Here is a 15070-nt window from a genome sequence, read left to right as displayed (position 1 = left end):
CATTCTTATCCTCTATGCAGACAAGCAATGATTTTGTGGGAGACTGCTCTCAGTTTACAGCTAAATCTTCAGGCAAGGTTTCTGCCAGGAGCACAGAACTCCTTAGCAGATGTGTTGAGCAGACAAATTATGGATCCCAAATTGGATCCTCATGTATTTCAGAGATTGACAGTGTTATGGGGAACTCCAGACATAGATCTGTTCGCTTCTCCACTAAATTACCAGCTGCCAAAGTTTTGCACAAAAAGGTTTCATCCCACAGCTTGGAAAGTGGATGCTCTCTCATTCAATTGGAGCAATCTTCACGTGTATGCCTTTCCACCTCTGCCTCTCCTCCCAAAGGTACTGCTGAAGGTCAGGCAGGACAAGCCAAACATGATTTTAATAGCTCCAGATTGGCCTCGACAGCACTGGTACCCATTACTGAAAAGTCTGGTACAGGAGCCTCCATGGCCTTTGCCTTCGATTCCTCACCTGCTGTCTCAGGAGAACAGTCATTTACTCAATGTCAAACTTCATTCTCTACATCTGACAGCCTGGCATATTCTGTTTTAAACCCTGGAGGGTCTCAGCTTCCACAACAAGTTTTGAATGTTATTTTGGAGGCCAGAAGGCCTAGTACAAGGAAAGTTATAAATGGAGGAGATTTTTATTTTGGAGTACAGCAAAGGACTTTGATGTTTCTAAACCTAATTTAAGTGTTGTGCTTCAATACCTTACTGAGTTATTGGACAAAGGTTTGTCCTTCTCCTCTATAAAGGTTCATGCTGCAGCAATTTCTGCTCACTATGACTGTGACCCACCATTATTTTCTCAGCCTTTGTTTAAGCAATTCCTTAGAGGGGCAAAGAATATAAGACCCTCATGTAGAGCTCCTACTCCTGCTTGGGATCTCAATTTTGTGTTGGAGAAACTCACTCTACAACCTTTTGAGCCTGCAGCATCGGCAGAGTTGAAATATTTATCATGGAAGACTGCTTTTAATTACAGGCCCTTATGGCAGTTGAGCCTTCTTAATTTTCCACAAGGATAGGGTGTCTCCTTCTTTTATGCCTAAAGTGGTTTCTAGTGTGGCTTTAAACCAAACTATTCATTTGCCTACTTTTTATGCAAACCCCAAAATAAAGGGAAAGGATTTTGCACACTTTGGATATACACAGACAGTTGTGATATTATTTGAGCAGAACTAAAGGGTTCAGGCAGTCTCAGCAGTTGTTTGTTTCTTTTGCTTTGGGTTCTCAGGGCAAACCTGTTTCAAAACAAACTATTTCTAAGTGGATTGGGTTTTGTATTGCTTTCTGTTATTCCCATCATGGTAAGGAGATTCCAGCTGGGATTAGGCCTCATTCCACTAGGGCTACTGCCACTTCTACAGCTTTTTAAGGGGTGGCTACTAAAGATATTTTGGAAGCAGCTACTTGGAGTTCAGTGCATACTTTCTCTAAGCATTACCACCTTCCACTTTACTCTAAATCTAGGGCTGGATTTGCCACTGCAATTTTACAGGGCAGGTTGGCAGCTCCTAATGCTTTATAGTTTTGCCATCCTCCCTTACCTCTGCTTTGGGATTCTACCCATATGTAAGGACTGCAGCAATGTGAGATGAAGAACATAGTACAGTTTTGTACCTACCATAAATGTAGATGTTCAAGATCCACATTGCTGCAGTCTCCTCCCTCCTTCCCTCTGTTGTTGAAGGTGGTGGTGTGGTTTGTGTTGTACATATTGTAAATATGGTTAGTGCACGGGTGGTTGGTTAGGTTTTGCTGTTTTTTGGCTTTGGCCTTTCTTGTTAGGGCCTTCTGACATCTGGGGCAAGAAAAGACTGAGGAAATGACGTCGGTCATGCGCTTTTGTACCCTGACGTCCTGATGTCAGTTTTAAGCGCCTTGACCGCCGTCAGCCTAATACTTTGGTATTCGGGCCGACCGAGGACAGCAGACTACCCATATGTAAGGACTGCAGCAATGTGGATCTTCGAACATCTACATTTATGGTAGGTACAAAACTGTACTTTTGTAATAGTAGGAGTTGGTGTATTAGGCTGTGTATTTGTGACTGAGGTTGGACCAAGGTTTGGATGTATATCACCATTTAAAAGGGAGTGGGGCTGTACTTTTAGGATGAGTTGTAAGAGTTTAAAAATTAGGTTCTTGGTTTTTCTAGGTATGGGGTTAAATTGAGAGATGTCAGTGAGTCTATGAAACTTAGCTGCTGAGTACTTTGCTGGGCAGGAGTAGTTGCTAAGATTGTGAGGAGAGGTAAGAGTAGGAATGGAGGTTTGCCTTTTGTGGGTGTGGAGTCCTGGATATGTGTGGTATTCGTAGAGAGTAAGTAGATAGGGTATAATTAGTATAGTTAGGAGTATTAATAAAGGTAAGGGTTTGTGATATCCTTGAGCCATTAGTGTAGGAATAGGAGGTGGATTGTTGGGATGCTAGTAGATAAGAGTGGTAAGGTAATGGATAATGCAAGATGAGTGATAGTACTTTACAGCGGGAGGAGTTAGGGGTTGGTGTTAATGTATAGGGGTGTGGCAGTTTATGTATAAGTGTAGGAGCACTGGGGGTGGGTGAGATTTGGGGGCAGGGTAGGGGAGCGGAGTGAGCCCGAAGGACGAACGGAGAGGGATAAGCCACAGAGGAGTTAACCCTAGGAGAACAATCAGTGAAGCAGTAAGCTAAGGTAAGTAAAGGTGGGGAGGGTGAGATGACACAAAGCCTTGCTAGTAGTTATAATATACTGAGAGGATAGGCAATGAGGAATTTGAGAAGAAGGGAGAAATAGTGAGATTGTAAGCTCATGCAGGTTATGAGAATCTGAGAGCCTGTAAATTAAATGTAGAGCCAATATGGAGGTCTAAAGGAAACTATTGCCCTCTAGTGGACAAAAGGCTGTGTAGTAGTGAAAATGTCTATTAAAAAGAGAGAATGCAGGGGAGTAGGTGTACTATTCAGGTTGGATGGGATAGGAATCAATGACCTGTAATATAAGAAGGGAAGGGGAGACAAGGTATAGGAGCAGGTAGTAATGGTTGCTGACTGTCCTGGCTGGTGAGAGTAAATTTGCAAACTAGGATGTAACACACTATATGTCCATAGACAGTGGTATATAGTACGTACTTTCACTTGTAAATTTGTTCCCTTGGGGGGGGCTGTTGCAGAGGGTAGGACAGGTTCAGGTCCTTAGAATGGGGAAACCGCAATAAGATTTGGAAAAAGCTGTTATTCAGCAGGCTGGGCAATTCCTGTTAACTACTGGCAAACCAAGTTGGGCAGCTGAGAATATAATGGGAGAAGCAAGACAGTGATAAAACACACAAAGAGATAAATACACAGTTACACAGGCTTATTGGGTATTAATTACAGCATACTACAAAATAACTAGCAAACTAGTACAGTCATAACAGCCAGTATTACAGTGACTCTATTAATGATAACAATCAAGCAAGACACATGTAAAACATACCATAGCTCAGGAACAGTAAGGTTATAATAATCATGTAATCCCCTTTTTTCATTATTTTTTTAAATAAGGAAGGCTGAAAATGAGTCCTCCTTGTAGGTACTCATTCTTGTTTACCCAGTGGGTGGAAGTAAGCTAATTAGGCTAGGTAATATAAGGTGCATAAACAGTGGTTGCTATATATTCTGTATAATTTAAAGTTTTAGAATGCGTCAGACAAACTATTAATATCTACATACAGAGGACATAGCTCTATGCAGCAGCAATAATGGTAACAGTTGTAATATAAGGTGCATAAGCAGTGGTCGCTATGTATTCTGTATAATTTAAAGTATTAGATTGCGTCAGACAAACTATTTAATATCTAAATACAGGGGACGTAGCTCTATACAGCAGCAATAATAGTAAAAGTTGGTCTGAAACAATGCCAGAGTACTGAGAGCCGATGGCGTTTTAAGCGTGCCGCCAGAGCTGAACAGATTATCCAGTATTACAAAGCTCCTAAAACCACTCTACCAAGCCAGCTGAAAAGGCTACACAAAAAACACACAGTAGCGACGCTATCATTTCAAAATATCCGATAAGAAAAGTTCCTCTAAGCATAGTAGCGTCTGATTAAGTATCCTAGCAGTAGCTTCGTTCACACATGCATTCCATATGCATAAACGCTTTGAACTTACGCCAAAAACAGCTAGGGATAAAAACGCTACTCTAGTTTCGCAAACCAGTCATTTTCAACCTTTATATATATATACATACATACATACACACCATACACACACACACACACACACACACACACACACACACACACACACATAATAATAAAATGGATCATCCCCTTCAGAAGCTTGAAGTTTCAAAACTTGGAACTTCAAACAGCCGAGATCATAAGATTGAAGTTTTGAAACTTCTAATGTTTTGAATGGGATCACTGTACAGTGTGGAATGGCACATTTACCATTTTCCTCACTGTAGTGCAATCTTGGAGTTGGTATATTTATTTAGCAGGGGTGTGGGATGCAGGGGGGCTTGCTCCCCTGCAAAAATGTAAAAAAAAAATTTGTTTTCTTTTTTTTTTTTTTCATTTTCAAAGTTTCAAAACTTTTATCTTCTGGTCTCAGCCATTTGAAGTTCAAAGTTAGCTTCTGAAGGGGATCTATATATATATATATATATACATATATACACCCACACATTTCTCAGGAATTGGATTTTTCTTAATTGAAGAATTCTACAATCAAAACTCTGTATACTGAAAATGGCAACATGGTGTGATCAAATTTAGCATTGTATCTTCTGTAAATATTGCCTGCATATCTGAGTATGGCCATGAACATTTTAGGAAGAATTGCAAATGGCAGACTGAAATATTACATCTTATAAAGATGCTCATTTATTTCATACTCAGTCAGATATTTTACATTAAACTGGTTTTCTGGTTAAAGTAGACATATGACTTTTTAGGGTGGGAAATATAGAACATGTCCAGAAAATGTTCATACTGAGCTTTCATTACATCAGAAGAATAACATTAGATGTACGTCTTATGGAAATGGATCTTTTTTTTTCTCACTGCAAAGATGCCACTATCAAAACTCTTCATAACAGAATGTTGATGTGTTTTGACCAGATTCAGTATTAAACTGCATTTAGATCCTTAAGGTTAGAAAGGGAAACTTGAGTACATGTTATACCTAAATATCTAGGTATAATCCTGGAAGAATTTTATAAGAACTGTCAAAGGAGTTTGGGATACACCCTCTTATAAATAGATGCGCTTGCATTTTACAGTGATATTCTGACATTATATTATTCTTGAGAATGAATATATGACTTCTGTTCAGAGTGCAGAATCCAGTGCATGTCAAAAATGTCTGTATTGAGTTTTTGTTACAACTGAAGTAGAAGTGTTCATATTTCTCCAAGAAATGAAACACTCATTTTTCTCAGTAGAACAATGCCACAATCAGCACACCCTGTACTTGACAATAGCAAGATGACAGAGCTATTTTAGGAACAGCATTTAAAACCTTTAGAATAGAATGACATAGCAGACAAGTATAATTTCAAAGTTTTACTAAGAACTGTCAAAGCAAACCATACATATGGTCACTATTCAAAGTTACCAAATATAGGGGGGTTATAAACAGTTAACAGATGCAATTTGGAATGTTGCACTATACTTGGTGTCCTTTTCAGCATGACAAATGCAATACATGTCCTAAGTTTTTTTTTTCTGTAGTGAGATGTTATTGCATCAGATGTAACCATCTTGCTATATGTTTTGAGAAAAAGTAAAACAATTTTGTCACTAGAATTATGTCACCATTGAAACTGTCTGTGCTACTCGATAAAATACAAAGGAACATCCTCAGGCAACCTTTATTTCCCAAAGCGCACTCTGATTATGCCCCTTAATGTTATCTTGGAATGTGGAGATGGCTGAATGAAAAGATATTTGGAGAATAAATTATTTTATTTTAAGAAGAGTTTGTTTTGTTCAGAGAAATATTTTTTTCAGGATAGGCAGCTGGGAGATCTTAATCCAGAAGCACCTGTGAGAAATTGGGATAATTTTATAGTTAAGCTGATTATGAGAAACTGGGATCATTTTGAAGCTAAATTCTCAGGTTGTACAAAGCTTTGAATTCAGCTCTAGGATATTTTTTAATCTTTTACCAATGCCTAGAAACTTTAACATTATTATTTCATAGGAAGTATGCAACTCATATTGATACCTCGATTGTAGTTAAATCAAGTAAGTTAAAATGTTTAAGGTGACAATACTTATGTATTTTTGTAGTCCTAGCTAAACTTCACCAAACATATTTAATGGTTTCTCCAAATTACTGGCATTTGCACTCAAAATGTAATAGAAGACTGGTTGCACATTTTATGGGACATTATTAGTGTTACAATCAGAAATTCTGATTATTTGCCAGAACTTGTACCCATGGTTATTTACTTTAACTGCTGTACTTTTCTACACTGGTTTGAGTCTAATCTTTGTTTAAATGCAACAAATCATTTTTACATTAATAATAGCATGGGAAGAAGATTTCTGCCTGTTGCTGGAATTAGAAGCAGGCAGATTAGATTAAGGAAATTCATTGGGATTTAAAAGAACTTTTTTCTTTGGAAACTATAGTGGAAAACAGGCATGACAAAAGGCAATTTCTAAATGGCCAGCTTGGTAAAATAAATGTATCGACTGCTCCCACTGATAACCTATTTAAATTACAAAGTGCAGAAGTTTATCCTTGGATTACAATTGCTATTTTTTTTTTGTTTGCAGAATGCTTTTGAAATGCCTATTGTGTGCATTTGTAGAGAGATATAAATGCTGTTCTATTCACCTGTTTTTGTTATTCCATTGGGCCCGATTCCAAAAGACTTGTTCTCAGTGTAAGTGACCACTTATGCTGACAAGAGGTCTTTGGGAATCTAGCCCTTGGTGTAAGCCTGTTTATAGATAGGCCATACACCTAAATAAATCACTTACATCTACAGCAAGTCTTTTGGAATCAAGGCAGACTTACACTTAGAACGACTTTTTGGGAATCCAGCCCAGTGTTTTTTTTAATGAAGTTCAGTTTTATTTAAAAAAAACAAGACAAGCTTGTACTGACAACGGTAGTATGGCGTGCCTGACTTCACCACTAAGGGCAGAAAAGGAGTAATAGTCTTAGGTGTATTTTGAACCCAAACATCCAAGATTAATTCCTAGTAAGTGTTCATAAAAACTGACAGAAGAAGAATGACGTGTCCTTTTAAGCATAGCTACCAAATACATGGTTCTTTGTGTACCGGACAGTGGCAATCTAGCATGCTGTATTAGACTTGACTTTCTATAGAGGTGGATATGTGACTTTTCATGTCCAAACTCTACCTGTACTGATCTGTTCATACATCAGAAGTAAAAAAATCATTCTCTTGAACAGCAAAGTTACTGTCACTGCATTAATCCCCTGCTCCTCAAATATTAGATGACTACAGTGACACACATTATATTAAGATAAACGTGGGTACTTGTTTTTTAACTGAAATCCCTAGATAAATGCATCCAGTAGTTATGAGTGATGACCTTTTGTCTGTGAAAGTTAATAGAAAGTTGTTGTGTCTTTCGGCTTTTCCCGGTTAGGTGTCGCCACAGCAGAACTCAATTTTCTCATTGTTAATCATTCAAGTCCTCAACAGACAAGATATGCATGTAGCATTTGTTTTTTTCAGACATAAACAGTAAATAGAACAATCATATCATGAGTGTTAATGATTTTATAAAATGAAATCATGACTAAAAATGCTACTTATTTCTCAAAATAAGTGATGTATTTTGTCATTTTAAATGTTACAGAAGAGATTTCAGATTTCACCAGTGGAGAAAATCATGCATACATATGAAATTGTGTTTCTTTCTTATCTTTAGTAACATTAGCTCATTTAGTGTGTTGGATAAGGCTTAGAATCCAGACATTTTCTGAACAATATGAATTTAGAAAGTCAAAACTATGTAATTATTTTGTGACTTTAATCATCGACGATTTGCCAGAAAACCGCAAATTTTATGAGGTACGGACCAAACATATGAGGCGAAAATCTGGACAGTTGAGAACTATGAACAGCTGTATTGATATGTTATTTAAAATAAATAAATTGTATTTTCTAGCTCTCTTGAAAGCTTACACAAAACAATGATACTGTGATAGAAACATCAAAATAACAGGACCGTGTTAATGTTCCCAACACTGGTTGAGTTTAGGTTTTTCATACCGCTCAACCTTTTAGTGCAAGAAATCTGGACAACGCCCAACAAAACTGGAACATATTTGAAATATTGCTCTTATAAACTTAGAAAGTTACAAGAGTAACAATGTTTATTGTAGCACACATTTTCTGAAGGACATGAAGTCTGAAACTCAAACGTATGTCATTATTTAATGACTTCAATCCTCAGATCATCCCAGTGATTTGGCAGAAAACTATAAATTTTATGAGGAACAGGTTAAAAATATGAGCCAAAAATCTGGACATTCTGCGAAAGTCTGTACAGTTGAGAGGTATAGCTGGTAATTCTAAAAATACATCATTTACACTGGTATAAGCAGTGGGTTACCATGTGAGCTTGTATTTGTGGTAGGAAATGCCCCATTCTGGGGTACCTGAAAAAGGTAGTAAGTAACTCTGATTTCAAGTACTGATCAGGGTTTGATATGCTGCTCTGTTGTCTGTGGCGTCCTCCCGACATAGGTACCTGTTTTGGTATAAGATTCTAGTAAACTGAAAGTCATCTCCCTTACTTGTAAGTAAGGACCAGAAGCAGAAGGCTGAGATGATCCAGTGAAGCGCATTCAGAATCCATACTTCATTATAAGCAATATGCGGCTATTTGGTACTATATTGTTGTTGAAAGGATATAATACACAGTCACTCTACTTGCACCGAGTTTCTGCCAATATAGTACTACTTTATTTATAAAGTCGTCCACATTTCTAGACTGTCACTTAGCTTTCAACCAGCCAGGGACAAATTCCGAAATAATCAAGGACATTTTCAGACTAACTGTACTATTAAATTGAGAGAGAGGAATGTGAATTAATATATATTTTTTGAAGTAAAAACAATTCTGTAAATTTGTCATTATTAAGTGCAATTCACTACCTTTTCTCCAGAAGTCATCAGTTTTAGGAAGGATTAAGATGGACAAAGCTAAAATCAGAGTCGAAATCAGACGTACAGCTGGCACCTTGTTTGTACTACAAGGTGTTGCTTATGCGTATGCGTATACTATAAATTATATCCCTTGCACTGCAATCCAAAGATTTGTGCAGTAATTCAATTTGTCAAACGTCTATTAGTTGGCATTTTAGCTCAACGCCCCCCCCCCCGTGCGCATCAAGTAATTTGCACTGAGTGACTTCCACGGTGAAGCAGTGATAACTGTGCCACACACTCTGCTGCTGGATATTGAATTATTAAAGCCGTTACTGTTCCTTGCCTTCCAATCTAAAATCCAGACGGATAAAAGGCTTTCTACACAAGTGGCACAGAGAGCCTTTCTGGGATGCAAGGGTACTTTGGTGGTTAAAAGACACCAGTTACGCAACAGTTAGGCAGCAGCCATCATAAAAAAAAAAACATTAATTTGCATTTGAAAAAAATCGTGGGAGACAGTAACAAGTTAGCGAACATCCAGACATAGCACCATCTTCTACTGCCATCGTAATGCAGGAATCTTTGATGGATAACCGAAGGAGTTTATCTAAGACTACAATCACAGTGTTTATTACGTGGACTCATTGATCATGTTTATCTAGCGTCTCAAGAAAGAAAGCTCCAGGTAAGCCCCATGGAAACGCTTGTTGTTTTTTATAAGATGTCACCCGTACGAGAGTGACCACTCTTGGATTACAGGACGTACTTTATTTCCAAGGGCAATCCGCTCCCTGATGGAGCTCCCCCGAGGTGACTGGTTTTACCCTCAGTGGCTTCCACATGCCAAGTAGCTTCTAGATAAGTTAGTTGTAACTGGCCAGCTCAACAGGCTGCAACTCACAGCTCTCAACTGTCCAGATGTTCACCTCGTTGGTCTGCTCCTCATAACACTTTGTTTTTCTGGCAAATTATTGAGAATTGAAGTCTAAAAATAATGACAGACATTTGAGTTTCAGATTTCATACCTTTCAGAAAATTTAATTTGCTAACGCAAAATCTGTTATTCTATCTGCTTTCTAAGTTTATAAGAGCGATATTTAAAAGTTGCCCCTATTTTGGGTGCTTTGGTGGTCCCCCACTATTTATGGCTTTGTCCAGGTATCTTGCAACAGGTTGAGAGGTTTGCACTTCCTAAGCAGAAAATATTGTTTTTTTTATGGCTCGCGTGTATCGCACAGCCATTGGTAGAACCTAAGCCTGGTTAATTACTGTTGCTCATGGCTTATTGTTTTAGTGAGTGCACACCGTTGTGTGTAAACGTGAACATGAACATTATACGACATGCTAGGCGAGTTTCTTTCTTGTTATGGTGTTGCACCAGCTTCTCTCAGCTGCTCTTAAGATACTTGTACTGTCAGTTATTGTTCTCTTTCCTGTCATCTTTTGTGAGCTTACTGGATGCCTTCTGGGCTGGCTTTCTTTCAGACGCAGAATTTTCTTTCCTTGATGAGGAAACCCCTGTCTTGTGTAAGTTTTTTTTCTGAACCTCTTGTACTGCAAGTTTCAGTTCTGGTTTGTCTTACAAATGTGACAGAGAGCAAACTTTATTTTTCCAGCAATTTCTGTTGGATACTATTAAACTTATGCTCAGTGTTGGAAGCAATAGTTTTGCCTGACTCTTTTTTCATAAGTGCATTTCACTTTACATTGTATGATTGCTGCTTTCAAGCTATAACCTTAAACGACTGCAATGACCTGAACTCATTACTGCTGGTAAATAGAAATCTGATCACTTCAAGTTTGATGGAGAATTGTCTTTGTTCCTGTAGAAACATAATTATGCTGCTTTTTTGTTTGGACGGTTAAGGTGTCTCCATGTTGTGTGTGAGTATATGTATATATTTGTGGGTATAATATAGTTATTTAGGTATTTCTAAGTCAGTATATCAGTTTTAGTTATCTGGGACCCCCTGCATTTGCTGTAAAGTGTGTTATTTTTCAAGACAGATATATTTTCACCCAGGTTTACCAGCCCACTACCAGATATATGTTGCTACCTCTCCATGGTTATAGTCCTTCACCTGTCCTTAGTGACTACCAGGACTAGGACTTTTACCCCATTGATGTCATTGTGGTAGGGTGGTGGTGCCCCCTACAGGCCAAGAGTGCTAGGGTTTACTATTCTGATAAAGTCCCAGCCAACTCTCCTTATGGAATGTGGCCAAACAAGCTGCTAAAGCAAAAAGATTCCCTTATGTTTTATGCCAGTTATGCCACATTTCTGGATCACAGGGTCTTCCTGTAAGTAATACCGATATGGTAAATCCCACTCTCTCTTTGTGGGTGATAGAAACAGAAAGTGCATCTTACCCTTCACAGTCACTCTGATGATGAAGAAGATAGGCCCAAATTTCTACTGGCATAGAAAGGGGAAAAACATGCCAGTGTGGGGCATATGTCTGAGTGACCTAGTTATATACACCAGAAGTGAAGCTAATACATTTTTCTCTGGGTTGTAATGAACTTACTGTTCTCTTAGTGTAGTATGTATTGAAAGATATATTGTGCATAAACAGTTTGCAGCTTGTCCAGATGCTATAATCCATTCTTCAATTTTACTGTAAGAGCACAAGGCAAACGTGTTAGTCCATTTCCTGTTTATTAGTCATAAAACACATTTTGTTTGATAAGTGGAAAGCATACCTTACCAGTTGAAAGGTAATGCTTGGGTCATCAAAGTTACTGACATATTTCCCACCCCTTTGTTTCTTCAACCTCCACCTGTGTAGGACAAGGTAACCCTATTTAACCATTCCTTTGCATTATATTTTAATGCAGTGGTATATTTGCTTATGGGTAGCTAAACGCAGTTGTGGTAAGACTGAAGGGTACAACTTCATCATTTAATTATGATGCTATAACTGACTAATCCCCTGAAACCCCAGGTGCCAGTGCATTCTGGCATGGTAAAGGTACACGTAGGTTTCATAATAAAATTTAATGAAGAAAGACATTCACAAAATTTCAATTTTCTCTCTCATGGGTCACAGCTGACTTCTAGAGTGACCCTATGGACAGTCACTGCTGTCTGTGGAGATTGCAAGCCAAAGGGGGGAACATAATTGCATATGCTGTAGTTATTCTGAAATGTACATACTCATGATGACAATAAGCTCTGCCAAAAAGAAGGTTTGCATAGATATATATTCCTATTGCTTTGTTTTGTGCCCCTTTGAGTGGTAAATGTAATCTGCTTGATCAGGACCACATAGTGAGCATTTACATTATAGTCAATTGAGTCACACTTTTTGTGAAATATCAGTTACATTTTGAGATTAAGATGTTATTGTCATATTTTGATTGTTAACATCTTCCTACTACAAAGATCCTTCAGTATATCTGTGAATGTATACCTTTCGCTTGCTTTACATCCACTTTCATTCCAGACTCACAAGGCAGCAATGCTGTGCTATTACTTTTCTCTTTAAAATGTAGACTGATTTGCACAGTGAAAGTTGTTTCATTTTAAAGTCCATGTTTATTATTCTATTCCTTGATATACTTCTTGGTGTCACATTGCTATGTATATTGTAAGTTTTGATTTTGCCATACTAGGGTTTGTTTATAACTACTTTTTTAAAACTTGTAAATACTTTTTAACAAACATGTCTTCCCAAAGGGAAAACAAATCTTTTTCCAAGGCATTCCACAGTTGCAAGTAGTCTGCTCCATTTGCAAATTCATCTTGCTAACAGCACTGTTTGCAATTAATACATAGCTGAAGGATTTTTTTGTTAATGAAATTGGACATTTTTAATGCTATGGAAACTTGCAAATCAGAACTGCAGCACTCATATATAGAATTAAATGTATCACCAGTCTGTACATATTTTGACAAACATTCCAAATGTTTTTCTGCAGACTAGCTTCCCTGCTGTCAGGTACCAACCTATATGGTGCCATTTTTTATCCCTGTTTCACGGTTTTGATAACTGGGTTGTTTCCATCTGGTGACAACGCATATCTGAAATGTAGATCATATACTGTGTTTACAACTGGGATTTAGATCTGTATAAATAGAACTTAATAGATTACTGCAAGACCTGTCTCATAAATGAATAGTAGAAAAACTTGTGTCTGTGTGTTACAATAGTGGGGCAATGAAAGTACTAAAAAAAGATATCATTAAGCAAATATGAAAAAGAATAGTGTGTACTGTGCAGTTAACTCTATGAAATTCTTGCAGAGATGAGAGTGCTCAGTAGGTAGTGACGCTTAGACAAAACAGACATAATTTTATAGAATTTGCTGTGAGAAAAAATTTGATATAGAAATGAAACTAGTGGTATTTGAACTCTAAGCCAAGACAAGGACTGAAGTTACATTTGTTGTATTACCAGGTGATCTTTTCTATGGCAAGTGAAATCAGCATGGGAGGTTTAAAGAAAATAAACCAGCATAGTATAATTTACATAGAAACTGTTTTCTGCAGATGCAATTCCCTGGATTCCAACCTACAGACCAACAAGGACTGATAACACATTTATTGTATTACTAGGTGGTCCTTTCTATAACAGCGGAATCTTGCTGAGCTCTTGCAAAATGAACACGTTTAGTCATAAAGAACAATAAAGGCAGCGCCGAGGGAGCACAAAAATAACAAATGAACATTAACACCAGCACATAAAAGGAGTAAATGGCTATTAGTCAAGCTACAGTGCAATGCAGTAGGTACAGCTCTCTGTCTTGGGAAGGAATTTATAGTAATTACAATTAATTATTTATGTAAGAAAACAAGTAAAATTAGAAGCAGTGTAGGTAGGATGGGAAACAAAAACTCGGGTTATGCATTAATAATTAGGAATGCTAACAAATGACGGGCTTTGAAAATACTGGAGAGAACATGAAAATAAATCACATATACTATATTAGATGCAAAGTAAGGGACAAAGCAGGAGGTATCACAAAAAGAACTTCAACTGTCTACCTTAAATTTCAGGTGCATTTTTACTAGTATTCCAGGGAAGTTTAGGATTTACCATATACGTAGTAAAGTGGGAGAGAGTCTATACATTTCATACTTGTTAAAATTCAGGGCGGGTATTAAGGACCTGAAGTCTGCCTACACAGAACTCTCACATAGAAAGGAGAGCAATAACAATAACATCAGCTGACCTTTTCACCAGCCCATAATATCTCCGAAGTCTCTATTAAGGAGCTATGGTTATAAAGCTTTGTGCAAAAAACATGTGCATTGCAGATGCCTTTTCACCAAGAAGGCCCTAACTATATCTGGTAGTAACAGTAACCAAAATATGTAGTATACACTCATTTACATTTCAATCATCTTTTTGTAGAAGAAAGAGAAGAAAATTAGCAGTTTGAGTTCTTAAAGAAATAGCGATGACACTACCCAGTTTAGCAACTTTAATATAAAAACGTCTGTTGGGTTTTACCGGGCCTCCAGTTTAGTGTGAAAGGTATTAGGATTTATAAAAAGTGTTGCCATAGCACCAGAATACAAAGTGCCCACCCTTTCAATCTATCTTGCTGTTTTAAAATTAGTGGCTCTCCACTTAGACAGCTAAAGCTTAAGTTACCCCCCTCTTTTATATCTAACTGCTTAGTGCACACTGCAGTGCTTTGGATATTAACCCATTTTTTCCATCTTACTGTTAAAATCTGCAACATCTATTACAAGACCACCAATTATGGGACAGCCCACATTCTGCCTCTCAGAAGTCATCTTGGAATTAGTGCTTCTGTTTTCTCCTAATGAGAGAAGGAGTACAGAGACATTACTTCCTAGAGACTGCTGATCACCAGAAAGCATAATAACTGCTTCATAGGTGACAGCTTGGAATTTGTGCTTATATTTTACTCCTGGTGAGTGAAGGAGCAGAGAGCATTAATTCCCGACTGTTTCTAGTTGGGCAGTGAGTATCTGTGC

At 37.7% G+C, this 15070-nt stretch overlaps 1 protein-coding gene across 3 annotated transcripts in view; it reads left to right on the top strand.

Moving 5' to 3' along the window:
• The first annotated feature begins 9402 nt into the window (after positions 1-9402).
• The window catches only part of ADGRD2 (adhesion G protein-coupled receptor D2), a 1709855-nt gene continuing 1704187 nt past the window's right edge, over positions 9403-15070 (top strand). For all 3 annotated transcript variants that reach the window (XM_044058541.1, XM_044058538.1, XM_044058539.1), the window contains exon 1: positions 9403-9805. The gene's annotated coding sequence lies outside the window, so the exon portion shown is untranslated. The remainder of the gene's footprint in view (positions 9806-15070) is intronic.

Source organism: Protopterus annectens, chromosome 16.part0 (assembly GCF_019279795.1).
Source record: "Protopterus annectens isolate FY-2018-M chromosome 16.part0, PAN1.0, whole genome shotgun sequence".
NCBI classification, from domain to species: Eukaryota; Metazoa; Chordata; order Ceratodontiformes; family Protopteridae; genus Protopterus; species Protopterus annectens.
The sequence above is the reverse complement of the archived record's forward strand: the minus strand, read 5'-3'. Positions and strand labels throughout refer to the sequence as shown.